Below are 16045 nucleotides of genomic sequence, written 5' to 3'. Positions count from 1 at the left end.
ATTTCGCGTTGTATTGCAATAAATTTTCCTTATGATCGAAAGTCATTATTACGCGTATATTTTATTTACAAATGCTGTTCTCAGTGTTCCATCCCATCAACTTTACGACATGTCTTGCAAACAGTAGCGTTATAAGCCCCGGCTTGGATTCATTAGGCGGCGAGGCAGTCGTAAAACAGCAATCGCGTTTGCCGGTGTCGAGCTACCGTTACGTCATAAACGCGGAGATGCGGTATACTGGGTGCCCGTTTGATTCCCGATAATTATAAGAACATGATTTAAACGGAAGCTATTTCACTTGTGTCACGGCACTGTACGGCACAAGGATTTTTTGTACTGAATATGCTTGTGCCGCACAGTGCCAGTGCCACACACTGGTGGAATTCCGTCAAGACATCTCCTGATACAGCGACACTATTTGAAATTGTAATAACTTCGGAAAGTGTACTCGTACGTTCTATGTTTATTACGTTTTGATTTATGTTTTGAAGCTGATAAGGAAAAAAGTGAATGTTCTTAGCGTGTATAACAAATAAAATAAAAACTTAATTTAAGATCATTTTGTCAAATTTGCTAATCATTGTATCATTTTTATACCTACCTTCCTACTAACTAGTGTACGTTGGAAAGATTTGTTTTAAGAACTCATGAGAGCATGTGGTCTAGATCTCGGTGTATCCGTGCAGCGCATTGGGTGCCATTGTCCGTGTACGTTGACCTTAACTTACGCAACGTAGACGGGTCATACGTTCACCATACTGTACCACTGGGTTCCGTACCTTATCACGGCGATAACAACAGGATAGGCGCTCGTTTCTTATTTTCGCCCGGTGTCAGATTAGACGAAGCGGTGGGGCAGGCAATGGCAAAAGGCTAAGAATGGGCAAGATGAAAAGCATGTATAAATATAAATCTAGTGACGTAGCAACGCTGTCGCTAATGACTGAATGAAATCTAAACATTATCCTCTCGTAGTCGTGAATCAAACTTAGTCTGGCTTAAGATTCCATTTGCACTTCAGGTTTTATTGATTCTTAAAATAGCAAATTGGTGTAAGTGTGAGAAAAAAGGTCAAGGTGGAAAGCTGGAAAGCCTAACTTGCTGCCAAAACCCTAAAAAGGCTGAAGGAATAGGACAGCTCGTTGTAACTCCAAGATATTTAAACGCAAAATAGAGTGCTTGTAATTAATAAGATAATGTAATTATACTGATGTGTAAATTATAGTTTGTCCAGCTTCATAAGTGTAAATATAGTTTTTCTACATAATTATAGATGGCCTAGTATTTAAAGTCAGTTGTGCGCTTAATAGTTCGCATATGAGGTCGCAAAGTTCCTACTGCACAGTCTGCACACATTCTAGGTTAATATAAAGATTATAAATTTATAACAAAATGTCACGCGAATGCGTTTAAGGTCTAGTAATTAAAATATAAACCATATTAATTAAGTTTTAATATATTTGTCTATTTTTTTTATATGTGATTAGGTAGGTAAATCACAGTTTTAAATTTAAAAACATTCATTAAAATATAGGTATTTTAATGTAGAAATCGTGTTGCTAAATATATAATTATGAGGAGATATATTTAAATCATAATATTGCATTGTCATCTGATTTACATATGTAAGGTATGTATGTAACATTGGAACATGCAGTTGCTCAATCGGAAATCGGGAAGTGGGTCAAATTTAGCTTCCAAGATTTGACTCACACCTTACCTAACATACTAACATAGGGCAAGTTAAATAAAATCATCTAATAAAAATACAATGTAAACGAGAAAGTATGACTGTTAATAGCATTATTCTAATCTTTAATAAACCATCAGCCTAAACAAAAAAAACTTGCTTCTCGAATAATTGCAAAATATTAAGCTCAAAGAGATTAAACATTCGTAAACATTTTTTTTAAGTCTCTCATCGTTTTTTACTGTTACCAAAACCTTATCGGTTTTATCCAAGATGCTATCACGACTGTATCAAAAAAGCGCACTCTTCAATGAGCACGCCGTGGCCGACTGTACGTCACGACTCGGTCGCACGATTAGAGCTATTGTGCTCGCTAGATAATATTGCGTCTAACTGTACCCGATCGGTTGTAGACAAATAAGGAGCTTCGGTTAGGGCCATGAAAACAGTCGGCTTACTTTAAGCCTTGGAAAGGCCCTGAAGCGACATTTATTTGTTATATAAAAGGATCAGATTCAGATTGGGATTCAGGGTGGCAGGAGGGAGCGTATAATATTCTTAGCTTCTAAGAATTATTATTCCTGTCGCTCTACTAGGTTGCCACATACTTAGAGTAGTGCGATTGGGGCAATCTATTTTCGATCTTCTGGGGTCGTGACATCACTAGTAGCCATTATTAAAGGGGCACACTGATTAACAGTCCACCGGACGGTATCGGCCTGTCAGTTGTTCGGAACTGTTAAAATTTTGTTGTAACTGACAGGCCGATACCGTCCGGCGGACTGTTAATCAGTGGGCCCTTAAGACTGATGTGTTTTAGTGAGACGTTCGCAAACGCGGATGAAGGCAAATGTGTTGATAAATCCCAAAATTACTTCAACCATCGCACACCCGATATCGCTTGTTGGATTGTTAAATTTACGAGTTATTGCTCGGCTGTTTCATAAAATAAAGCACTTATTTTGCTGGCAACTAATAAATATAAAAAATTAAACTTTGTTCCCGCTCCCGCTCCGCGTATGGTACTGCTTGTTCTGTAGCCCAGAACTGTGACGAGCCGCTAAGCCAGGGTTCCCATGCCATCAGATTTATGGCCGCTTGATTTGTCGAGGACTAGCCCAATTTGGCAACCCTATTTATGATTCTGCGGGGAAAAATGATATCGGTACTGGTTGCAGTAACTTTGTTTTTACAGGGCAATAGAGCCACTGCAGGCGAGATACTACCTACTTGTTCTTGTGGAATAAGTGTCAATATGTATTTAAAAATTACATTATGATATTACACGGGGAGCGCTGGTGGCCTAGCGGTAAGAGCGTGCGACTTTCAATCCGGAGGTAGCGGGTTCAAACCCCGGCTCGTACCAATGAGTTTTTCGGAACTTATGTACGAAATATCATTTGATATTTACCAGTTGCTTTTCGGTGAAGGAAAACATCGTGAGGAAACCGGACTAATCCCAATAAGGCCTAGTTTCCCCTCTGGGTTGGAAGGTCAGATGGCAGTCGCTTTCGTAAAAACTAGTGCCTACGACAAATCATGGGATTAGTTGTCAAGCGGACCCCAGGTTCCCATGAGCCGTGGCAAAATGCCGGGATAACGCAAGGAAGAAGATTATGATATTACATGTTTATATGAATGCTATATAATGATATTTTTGTGTGTTTGTAATATTTAGTGGAAATTTAATATGATTTTCACTTCTCATGCTCAAAAAGTGCACCTTTATGTCGTGCGTAGACGACATAAAATCGCATTTTATGCTCTAGAGCATAAAAGTAAAATTGTCTTCTAAGACTAAGGTAATCGGTCTCAACAGCGAAACAGTTAAAACATATTGCACAATTTTACTGAGCAATAAAATTGTGTAGATGACAAAACTTGTTATATTATTTTATTTTTGCTACAATTTATTAGAAATCCGTATTTACTGTCATTAAATTTAGTAAATCACATAAAATAGGAGTCGATTATCGTTCAAAAATGCTCCGAAATGTTTGACTTGGCAGAAAACCAAGCGTCTGAAACTCTGATCACATGTTGAAAATTACAAAAAAAAAAATTAAAAAGTTAGTTGGCGGGAATTGGTTATGTATTATGTTCTTTCGCTTTACAATTTCGTGGTGTAAATTGCCGTGAAAAATATAATTTTATTTTCCTCGCAATCGAAGTGAAAAGCAGAGTGTACAACAAGGGCATAAATGTCAATTTTTACCCTCGTCTACTATTTTGGTCTTCGCTTCGCTCAGACCAAAAAATTGCCTCGGGTAAAGATGGGTCACTTTATGCCCTTGTTGTACAATCTACTATTTGACGTTATAGGTACCTACATTAAAAAAAAGTTTATTTAAGTCGCACATTTAAAATTTAAAAATTAATTCGTTGTATCAATTTTACACGAAAATGATACCCTTTAGCCTTCACCATTCAGTCAATGGTAAAAAAATCATAACTTTAACACGTAGACTTGTGCACAGTTTTTTCCCTCTAAGTAGCAATGTAAACTATTTTATATGTTTGGCAAGTTTTAAAACGTTGTCCACGTACTTTTAACTATTACCTATAAGTGATTGTGTAATTTTACTAGTTGTACTATCCTTTTAGACAAAATTATACTTTTTCGGCGCGATGTCACTAAAATTGAGTTGCAAAATACCACAATTGGGCGCAACATGTAAAAGTTAAGGAATAAACCAAATCCTCTGTGGAAAATTAACTCATGTACTTGTGAAGTTTAGCAACATTTCGCCGATCAGCCTGACAATGTAGCATCATAATAAATCGATTGCATATGCCGGGCTAACTGGCCTTAACGGTCCGACCGGTCGTCTCTTCCTGTCCAGAAAAAACCGACGCGATTCCCTTCCCAGCGGCTCCAAGACTTAATACTAACAGTAAGTCCATTTTGTACCTATTCATTTGGTTAAGGCCCTCTCTTATTAGATCTAAAAATCTTTAATCTCTATTTCTATGTCCATATAGTGGTACTTTCCCCTTCCTATGTTTTTCTATTTTTGGTAGTTTGGTACCTATATAAGTTTCTTTTCTGTGTTTGTGTCTACGAAGAAATTATTTATATTCTATTCTATTTCCATGTTTGGAAGTTAATCATAAACTGAGCAAAAATAAAAAATAATTTATCAAAGTGCATATTAATAAACTCAAAAAACAAACAAAAATCCAAATGATATAAGAACCTTAATTAATGACGAGATAATACTTATAAATACCTACTAGTACTAGTAAGTTAATGAGTCTCGTCTCAAGCACCCCATTTTGCATAATCTACCATTATGGCTAGCGTGGCTCATCAGGATGAGCCCATCCAGAGCCTGTAATTTTCATAGAGCATTTTTTTTGTTATGTAGTTATTACGCATAACTTGATGCCCTTGCCCAAGATTATTAACAGTAGGTAAGTACAGAAACGACGTTACGTAAATGAGCTGCACAGTTTGTTTAAAGAAATACATGCGTACTTAAATTACTTTTCTAATATGTCTCAAGTGAATCCACTGTTTCAAAATACAAGCTTTAGCTACAACGCGACGCAAGTTAACTTTGCTACATGTAGCTGGAGTCAGCTGGACCAAAATAAAGTAATGAAGGTGTACGGTAAATTAATATGCAGTGGCCAATTATACCGACCTGCCTGCTGGCGTTACGCGCCGTTCCCACGAATATACATTTTTATATCAGGATTATCTATAATAATATCGAGGTAATCGAGATGAAAAAAAGGTTATAAATTATGTTTAAAATGTACCTACTTAGAGGAACAGGAGGGGTGGTCGAGTTTTTTAATGATGGTTTAGTCGTTGATTTTATGACCACTTTTGCGAAAATGCCAGTGACACTAGGAAACTGCCAACTTCAGATGACATTCAGATGGCAACTGAATGGCGGCATTACTGCCGCGGCGTGGACGCGGCCGTTGTAAAAAAAACCGGTTAAGTAAGTCAGACTCGCGTTCCAAGGGTTCCGTACATTACACAATTTTTAACAATGTATATTTTTATGTGTAAATTCAATGAAATGTCTTTAATAAACCCGTAGGGGTCGGTCGGATCAAAAACTAAGTAAATAAGTCCGACTCACGCTTGACTGTATATTTCTAACAGGGTTTCCTGTCATTAGGTAAAGAACTATTTTGTGTATTTTAAAATTTTAGATTCAGTAGTTTTGGAGATTAAGGGGGTGGGGGAATGGTCGGACAGACATACAGACGCACGAGTGATCCTATAAGGGTTCCGTGTTTTCCTTTTGAGGTACGGAACCCTAAAAATTATGACGTTCGTAGCTGAATTGAATCCGTCACTCATTTTATCAAGGAAATCGATAGTGGCAGGGCCCACGTCAATGCCGCAGCAGTAACGTCGCCACAGTAATGCACATGCACGGTTGCCATGCGAATGTTACCTTTATGTTATTTAAATTAGAGGTAGAGAACTATCTATCTTACTGTTATAGACCAAAATCGTGTAAAAGAGTTCTTTTACACGATTTTTTTGGTGGAAGAAAACTAATATGTATTTATTTTATATGTACATATCTACATAGTAAAATATTTCCTAATTATTACAATTTTGTACATTTAATAATTATTTCACCATGTAGGTACTTTAGTAGGTACCTGAGTAAATATTTTATTTTAGTAATTAATATAATAGTAGGTTAATCATCAGTGATCGTACATTTTCCAGCATTTTTGGTGCAGCAGAGTGGTGTTAACGGAATTGGTAGTATAGATAATTTCAACTGAAATGGTAAATTAAGGTTAATATTAACGTAATTAACGCTAATTAATCATTAGGGTTGACATTATTTATAACAATTCCGTGAATACCACTCCGCTGCACAAAGTCGATTCGCGTGGTGTTAACGGAATTGGTATAGATAATTTCAACTGAAATGGTAAATTAAGGTTAATATCAACGTAATAAACGCTAATTAATCATTAGGGTTGAAATTATTTATACCAATTCCGTTAACAATACTTCGTGCACCAAAAATGCTGGAAAATGTACGATCCCTGTTAATGATATACAGCATTACAGCCAGTCACCAATGCGCTGTACCTACAATTAAATATAAATTAAATACCCATCAAAAACATTACAATAATGTGTAAAAAGATGCAAGTCTCGCAACGCAATTCTTCTACTACAAAAAAGTTTTGAGATGTAATGTGAAACCAAGTCGGTTATTTTAGTCAGTGCCAGGGGCCCCAGGGGGTATTAAAACCGTATCAATATTAGATATCTTCAATTTTAAATACGTATAATGACTTGGCCATCGCAGGGCTCCATAATGACATTCTAATTGAACATAACGCGCGCTAGCGCTAATCACATGCAGTTTAAGCATTACACATAAATATTTACTCGTACCGTATGTGCGATTGCCAAGTCGTAAATTATTAATATACTCGTAATAGCTGTGTAACAGGTTATCGATAAGACAAAAAATCCCTTTAAACTTAGTTGTTAATTCTGTTGCTTTTATGAACGTTTCATTAAAGTTATATTCGCATGTTAGTAAACCTCAGTTTTAACTTTGCAGCAGAGTTGTTTTTTCTATGATTTGACTGTGACACGTGCACCTAACCATATATTCATAGTAGGTACGTGTAATTTAAAAACATGAAATATAAGTATGTTTAGGTTCGTTAGAATCGTTTAAACAAGATTTGTTTATTGCCTTAATAAAATGACAAGTGGCAAATTGGTGGATTTTCAAAGTAACGACAATTAAAGGTGACTCACGCTAGGCCGGGCCGGAGCATCCGGCGCTTCGTTTTCTATGGAAAACACCACGTGATCACCGATCAGCCGTCATAGAAAATGACATATCGGACGCCTCGGCCCGGGCGCGGCCCGGACTAGCGTGAGTCAACCATTAGAATGAACCCGTATTGATGCTATAGACCGACAGCTTAAATGAGTCCTCGCCTGCGCGGTACGGGGGCGACGGGGTAGGACGACTAAGCGGTCGGTCTATAGTTTTGTTGTTGGGTAGATAAATCAAATTGTGAGTTTCTGCCATCACGGAACCCTGCCGGGTCCTCCGGCCTGCTCGCCGGACACGCAATTCCGATCTATCTGAAACCAGAAGTGCCCTCTTACGAGTTAATTTCTTCCTGGAGCGGCTGCGGCGCGTGGTGCAAGTTGAGGCTATTTTTGACTGTACAAACAGCAACACTCCTTACTGTACAACAATTCAGTGGACCTAAGGTCCACCGGTGTACAGTTAACAGTGTGGGCAACGGTAGAATAGAATAGAATAAAACTTTATTTTATATAATTTAAGTTACAGAATTATTGCCCGCCAAGTGCAAGCAGTATTATTTTACATATATGTCTTAGGTATCAAAAAGATGTAAAGTAAATGGGGCTCAGTTCAGACATGAACTGGCTCACGCGAAAGCTATGTACACATTTAAATGACAGGGATACGAGGTGGGGCCATTCGCTTGGAGAGTGGTTTTCCTCTTTCGTGTCTACACACATAATCAATTTCACCAGTACGCAGACCAGGCAACATAGGATTATGGTGGTTCGGCTTATCATATCTGTCCCCGGGTTGCGTAAGACCCGGAATTTGCTGATCTTTTAGCTTCCGGAGCATGTCTCTCGTAATAAAAAGGGATGACTTTTGTAGTCTTTATGTGATGATTAACATTTTTGTATCGGAAAGTAAGAGGGAAATCGAACTCAATTTTTAAAATTTGGTCTAAGTACTTATGACAGAATTGAGTATAATAAAATTGTTTCATCAATATTCATGATTTCTGGGATTTATTTGAACCTAATGGTGACATTCGGATAACAACTGCAGCAGTATTAGATACTGTTTCTACCCAACATTTGTTAGTGTTCCGAATCAAGTAAATAGTAGGTTACCAGATACAAATTTAGAATTTCCTGACGAAATTCCTGATATCCGAATATTTTACTTTATAAAAATATCTATCAATTCAAAAAAATCCTGACATTTTCGTGTTCCGTCCCCATTCCTTACAAAAGGCCAAAATTCCTGACATGTCAGGAAAATTTGTGTCATCTGGTAACCCTAGTTATACCTACCATACTCCTAGTAGCTACACTATGTTCTGAATATGGTCAAAATCGCTTTGCGCTTATGACGCACACCACCAATAAGCACTCGGAATTGATTGAGATGAGTGGCTAATTTAGAGTTAATTGGAGCGCGTTGAACGGCCGGCAGAGGGCAGCACCGCTCGTTTAATTGTTACACTACCCGTTGGCAACTAAAAGGCGGATTACGTTAACGGAAGACTGGCTCTTTACACCCTTTTTATATAACAACGTATGTGACTACTGGAACAAGGAACAACGGAGCAGGTACTTCGCATTATAAAGTATCTGGCCAGTGCGATTTTGCTAAGTTTCTGATTATTAGCAAAGGTTGATTTTAGGTTAGATAAATTGTTGTATTTATTGGACAAAAAGATGAACTTTGTCAAGTGTTTGTAATTTTGTAAGTGCACAGGCTGAATTTTAAAATGGATCAGTCAGGGTAGCTATCGACTCGTACATACGTATAGGGTACCATGATAATGGTCATTTAAAGATACCGTATTTAAAATTTCATTAAAAAAATTGATCCTGTTTCTATCAGGGAATAGGCCACCAGCTCCCAAACCTATCAAGATTTTGGTTAGGTTAGGGAAGAAAGAAGAAGAAATCATTGCATGTAACAAAACTTGGTTTCGGAACACTTTCTTTCCTATACTTTAGCGTTTGGTTTGATAGAAAAGTCCATCCAGTGGTCCACTTTGACACTTAAGATGTTGCAAATTTAACATTTATTTAATATTTTATTTGCATCGGAAGGTCATAAAGCATTCAAATAATTTCAACACTGGACAAACCCTCATTAAATCTACCAATAACACTAATTTGCTTTTTCAGTCTCGACACATGCTGACAGGTCATTAAATGCCATCACAGAACCATTGGCCGGACGTCAGCAGCGTGATGACATGGAACCTTGACCGCGACAATTATCGGGTAACGCATTCAATTCTCCACACTTGAAGGATGTTATATTGCTAAATCATAAATATTATGTGTAATTACCAGTCAAATTCTTGCATAGGGATTTTAACGTAGCTAAGAGCTAAGCAGGGCCTGTTCTTATAGAAGTTCATTTTTACGAAATTTATTGAATAAGATAAAATTTCTTCCTTTAATATTACGCTAGTTTGAATTTTACGATACTAATAATGTAGTTTTTTCTTAAATGTAATAAATAAATCTATATTGTAAGAAGGATGTTACAAACCAAACTCAAATATCAAAGTGTATTTTGTGATAATTTACCTTATAAAAAGACGCGGCTAGAGGATCCTCAGGAGCTATGTTGAGAATCTGTTGACAATGAAATGACAATTAATTACGTTAATAATTTATAATTCGTTTCGATATTACATACTTCAATTTGACTTTAAAACAACAGCAGTCGTCTTATCACTACACATTATAAAACAAAGTCCCCCACCGCGTCTGTCTGTATGTTCGCGATAAACTCAAAAACTACTGAACGGATTTACATGCGGTTTTCACCTATCAATAGAGTGATTCTTGAGGAAGGTTTAGTTGTATAATTGGTTTAAGTTTGGTGTAAATTGATTGAACTACCCATGCGAAGCCGGGGCGGGTGGCTTGTTTAGTTACATGGCAAAACACTTAGGTAATTAATTACGTTGCCCTACCAAACAAACACTCATAACAACCATTGGAATATGGAGTTGAAAGTTTTTAATAACTACTAGGTGGACGAAGTCGCGGGTAATGATATAATAGAAGATCGGTCTGGTAGGTCAAATAAGTTATTTTTAACGAAATATCAATATGATTCTTCTGTAAGTATGAAGTTTTGTATCGCGAGTAATGATAACGACCAGCGTATGAGATCATAGGTAAATATTTACATATTATGTAAGTTCGTATGATAATTCAAACTCAATCTGATTATTTCAAAACAAAAAAGTTCCGTATTTTCGTATGTTTGTTTTTAATTTCAGTCAGGTTTCCTACAGATGATGCAACTGCTACATATCATGAGGATTTACATTCAACTAACAAAAATTATATCTTGTTATGATTTTTATAAGATTACTAGATGGGCCCGCAGCTCCGCTCGCGTAAATGAAATAAAGAGTCTCATATTTAGTCATTAATAATAACTTATTGTATATACCGACATTATTATGTATTACACCCTGCCAGGGTTTATAACTGTGATAGGGATTTCTTATTTGTAACCGTTATTTGGATAACCTAATTCCCTTTCTGGATATTAACATTACTTACTATACGGTGACGCAACGACCCAAAGTGAGTCCTGGCCTCCGACACCAGATCACGCCATGTTTCTCGGTCTTGCGATAACTCTCGCAAGTCGCCATGGCCGAGGTTGAGCAGATCTTGAGCAACTACGTCGTTCCAGCGGTACCTATGGTGGTGACTGTTCAGCAAGAAGAAATAATCCTACCTGGTCGAGACGTATCGTATTACGCGAGAAAACAGTTCCCGAATTGATTATATCTATCTCTAAAGTCATTAAAGTATTCTCCATTGAACTGATGGGCTTATTAATATTAACTTGTTATCAACTTTGTATTTTTAGCCCATCTCGGCAGCCCGTTCCCCGGACGAATGGCAATGTTTGCCGAAGCCATGAAAGTCAATCTGAATAATATAACTCAAAAAGAAATTTAAAACAACAAAATACAAATTATTAATAATATGATGATATTGATAATATTAATTTGATTGATAAGTCATATATGGCATAAATAAGTCACTCGTATGGGCTATACACTAAGGTTGAGGTTGACAGCACTTTATATTTTACTTCGTGTAAAAAAACGACGAAATAACTGTATACCAACATGACAAACATAATTTAGGTTACTTTAACTTAACGAATAATTTGGTCAAGTCTGTAGCACCGCCGAAACGAAAACAACCGAGTGTTGCCGAGAGATGGCCGATCGTCGTCAAATAAAGATTGTTATGAAAATTTCTTTTGCTTATTGTAAATTAAATACGCATCGAAAGCGATAGTTTTTATGCTCTAGTTCTATTCTCATATTTAGATAATAGATTGGAACAGTTTTTTCTTATCATACGTGTGTCGTATTTGAGAAACGAGTCAAAAACTTTTTTAGAAATTTGTAAGGCGCCATCTCGCTTCTTCTCTCGTTTTTTATCCCGTTCTGGTTTTTCAATTTTATATATATGATGATAAGCAACCAACATTATTTAACGTGACCTTTACAGCTTCGGTTGTGACGTATTTCTTGTATCTCGTCCGTCTGAATTTGATAGGTATTTACCAAATACGACTAATGTGCATACTTACATAATAAACTTGACCTCTAATGCCGTTTTTTTTCCTTTTTACGGCACAAACATGTTAGATATTTTGATAATTTGTGAATACTTACAAAACTTGTTTTGACATTTAGACTAAAAGTATATAATGTAGATAAAATCATGGTAATTTGACTTCGGCTACGCTATCATTGTACTGACTTGGCAGTAATAATTCTCATGGAAACTTAGTCTGATCGGACTCTTTTTAGATTTTGACAAAATAAATTTGAAAACGCTATTACTTTCGACTTAGTTCGAACAGTTTTTAGGGTTCCATAGTCAACTAGGAGCCCTTAAGAGCGCTCTTACAAGAAAAGTCGAAATAATGCAAAATTGATGATACTAGTCGACGAAATTCAGGACTTTGCGCTCATTATTAGAAACAATGAGTACTTGTTCCAGTAAAAGCGTCTTCTTATCTTTATAAATATCGTTGTAAATATTAGAAAAAGGACTTATTAAATTAGTAATGATTTTTTTTCTGATGGTCGTTTCCGAAAAACCCCGTGAAGCACTGAATGGCGAGCTCTTATTTGGAAATGTTGAGAATTTTACTCTGCTAAACCTGGCTATTTTGCATTACTAATACCCTGTACTTTAGGCATATCAAACTATATTTTTCCTACATACCTTTGAGAAAGAGAAAATCAAAGTAAAACGAACTCGATTTTCTCTCCGAAACAAGTGTCAATTCCTACGAAAATCTACTTAATATCGAAGTCATTTTCATACTCAAGCAATCTGCAACGTTTGCTTATACTGTTGGTATACATTAGTGTTTATGAAATTCTACTATAATTTTTTGGCAATTTTTTGAAAACTACTCTATATTACCGATGACGCGCGCTGCGCCAGCTCAGTGCCGCGGCAGAGCTTGTAGAGGCAGGACGTGTGTCGGTCGGCTCCGCACATTTTCAACGGCGACGACGAGGTTTTTTATCATTGTGTGCGGCGGGCGCCGTGTAAAACGCTATACTGTGTGCGTGTAAACCGCAACGAGAGACTTTGATCCTAGCACTGTTTTTATAGTATTATAATTTATAATGGTACAGTTTAATAAACTACCGGACAGGATTAAAAATATTTGAAACGACCTGACATTCTATATGTATTTATTTGACTCAAGATAGTACTCAGGGTCTGATGATGGAGCCGGAAGGTGGTCACCGGTACCAATCAACCATGCAACTAAACCACTTCGTGTTTAGGCTCGTTTTATTCATCTCAACAAGATCTTTGACACAAGATAGTACTCAGGGACTGATGATGGAGCCGGAAGGTGGTCACCGGTACCAATCAACCATGCAACTAAACCACTTCGTGTTTGGGCTCGTTTGATTCGGCTCAACAAGATCTTTGACTTAAGATAGTACTCAGGGTCTGATGATGGAGCCGGAAGGTGGTCACCAGTACCAATCAACAATGCAACTAAACCACTTCGTGTTTAGGCTCGTTTTATTCGTCTCAACAAGATCTTTGACTTAAGATAGTACTCAGGGTCTGATGATGGAGCCGGAAGGTGGTCACCGGTACCAATCAACCATGCAACTAAACCACTTCGTGTTTGGGCTCGTTTGATTCGTCTCAACAAGACCTTAGACACAAGATAGTACTCAGGATCTGATGATGGAGCTGGAAGGTGGCCACCGGTACCAGTCTACCATGTAACTGAACCACTTCGTGTTTGGGCTCGTTTGATTTGTCGCAACAAGATCTTTGACACAAGGTAGTACTGAGGGTCTGATGATGGATCCGGAAGGTGGTGACCGGTACCAATCAACCATGCAACTAAACCACTTCGTGTTTGGCTTCGTTCGATTCGTCGCAACAAAATCTTTGACACAAGTTAGTACTCAGGGTCTGATGATGGAGCTGGACTGTGGCCACGGGTACCAGTCTACCATGTAACTGAACCACTTCGTGTTTGGGCTCGTTTGATTTGTCGCAACAAGATCTTTGACACAAGGTAGTACTGAGGGTCTGATGATGGATCCGGAAGGTGGTCACCGGTACCAATCAACCATGCAACTAAACCACTTCGTGTTTGGGCTCGTTTGATTCGTCTCAACAAGATCTTTGGCACAAGATAATACTCAGGGTCTGATGATGGAGCCGGAAGGTGGTCACCGGTACCAATCAACCATGCAACTAAACCACTTCGTGTTTAGGCTCGTTTGATTCGTCTCAACAAGATCTTTGACACAAGATAGTACTCAGGGTCTGATGATGGAGCCGGCAGGTGGTCACCGGTACCAATCAACCATGCCACTAAACCACTTCGTGTTTAGGCTCGTTTTATTCGTTTCTATAAGATCTTTGACACAAGATAGTACTCAGGGTCTGATGTTGGAGCCGGAAGGTGGTCACCGGTACCAATCAACCATGCAAATAAACCACTTCGTGTTTAGGCTCGTTTGATTCGTCTCAACAAGACCTTAGACACAAGATAGTACTCAGGATCTGATGATGGAGCTGGAAGATGGCCACCGGTACCAGTCTACCATGTAACTGAACCACTTCGTGTTTGGGCTCGTTTGATTTGTCGCAACAAGATCTTTGACACAAGGTAGTACTGAGGGTCTGATGATGGATCCGGAAGGTGGTGACCGGTACCAATCAACCATGCAACTAAACCACTTCGTGTTTGGCTTCGTTCGATTCGTCGCAACAAGATCTTTGACACAAGTTAGTACTCAGGGTCTGATGATGGAGCTGGACTGTGGCCACGGGTACCAGTCTACGATGTAACTGAACCACTTCGTGTTTGGGCTCGTTTGATTCCTCGCAATAAGATGTTTGAGACAAGATACTACTCAGGGTCTGATGATGGAGCTGATGATGATTGACAGGTACCCGTCGCCACCTTCGCGCTCCATCATCAGACCCTGAGTACTACCTTGTGTCAAAGATCTTGTTGAGATGAATAAAACGTGCCTAAACAAGAAATGGTTTAGTTGCATGGTTGATTGGTACCGGTGACCACCTTCCGGCTCCAACATCAGACCCTGAGTACTATCTTGTGTCAAAGATCTTGTTGAAACGAATAAAACGAGCCTAAACACGAAGTGGTTTAGTTGCATGGTTGATTGGTACCGGTGACCACCTTCCAGCTCCATCATCAGACTCTGAGTATCACCTAGTGTCAAAGATCTTGTTGAGACGAATCAAACGATCCTAAACACGATGTGGTTTAGTTGCATGGTTGATTGGTAATGGTACCTTCCAGCTCCATCATCAGACCCTGAGTACTGTCTTGTCTCAAAGATCTTGTTGAGACGAATCAAACGAGCCCAAACACGAAGTTGTTTAGTTACATGATAGACTGGTACCCGTGGCCACCTTCCAGCTCCATCATCAGACCCTGTGTATCTTCAGTGTCAAAGATCTTGTTGAGACGAATCAAACGAGCCTAATCATGTTACTACATGGTTGATTGGTATCCGTGACCACCTTAATCATCATCAGATCCTCAGTACCAGTTCGTTTTTAAACCCTCGTTGATACAAACTTTACAACCTATAGGTACCAAATGCAATGACGAAACATGTAAATAAGCGAGTAGGTACCTATAATTTCTTTCGAGTAATATACCTTCATAAGTACGAGTATGGGGCTATTCATAAATTACGTCGTTTCAAATGGGAGGAGTGGGGGGGGGTCTGGACATCGGATGATGGTAACATGACGTAGGAGGAAACAGATTCATCCGAAGCTTGATTTTTGGATGATTTGAGGGGTGGGGGGGGTCAAAAATCGTCAAAAATAGATGACGTAATTTATGAACAGCCCCTATGTACATTTGCACTGCATTTAGTATTTTCGTACTTACCAAATAACAGTTTTAGAACTTTAAAAGTTAAGTACAGTTAGTGTTGTTATGGTTGATTTCAATATGCTTCGCGAAGGATCAAGAATGTTTAATCCATCATTGTAGTGCGAGTGTGGTAGAA

The 16045-nt window shown here is 38.2% G+C and overlaps 1 protein-coding gene across 1 annotated transcript in view; it reads right to left on the bottom strand.

The window, feature by feature from the left end:
* LOC134804447 (uncharacterized) overlaps nt 1-16045 on the bottom strand; it is an 80061-nt gene that overhangs the window by 21169 nt on the left and 42847 nt on the right. Inside the window, exon 2 of the mRNA XM_063777489.1 lies at nt 10035-10082. The gene's annotated coding sequence lies outside the window, so the exon portion shown is untranslated. The remainder of the gene's footprint in view (nt 1-10034; nt 10083-16045) is intronic.

This window comes from Cydia splendana, chromosome 2 (assembly GCF_910591565.1).
Source record: "Cydia splendana chromosome 2, ilCydSple1.2, whole genome shotgun sequence".
NCBI classification, from domain to species: Eukaryota; Metazoa; Arthropoda; class Insecta; order Lepidoptera; family Tortricidae; genus Cydia; species Cydia splendana.
This window is presented reverse-complemented; position numbering and strand designations above follow the sequence as displayed.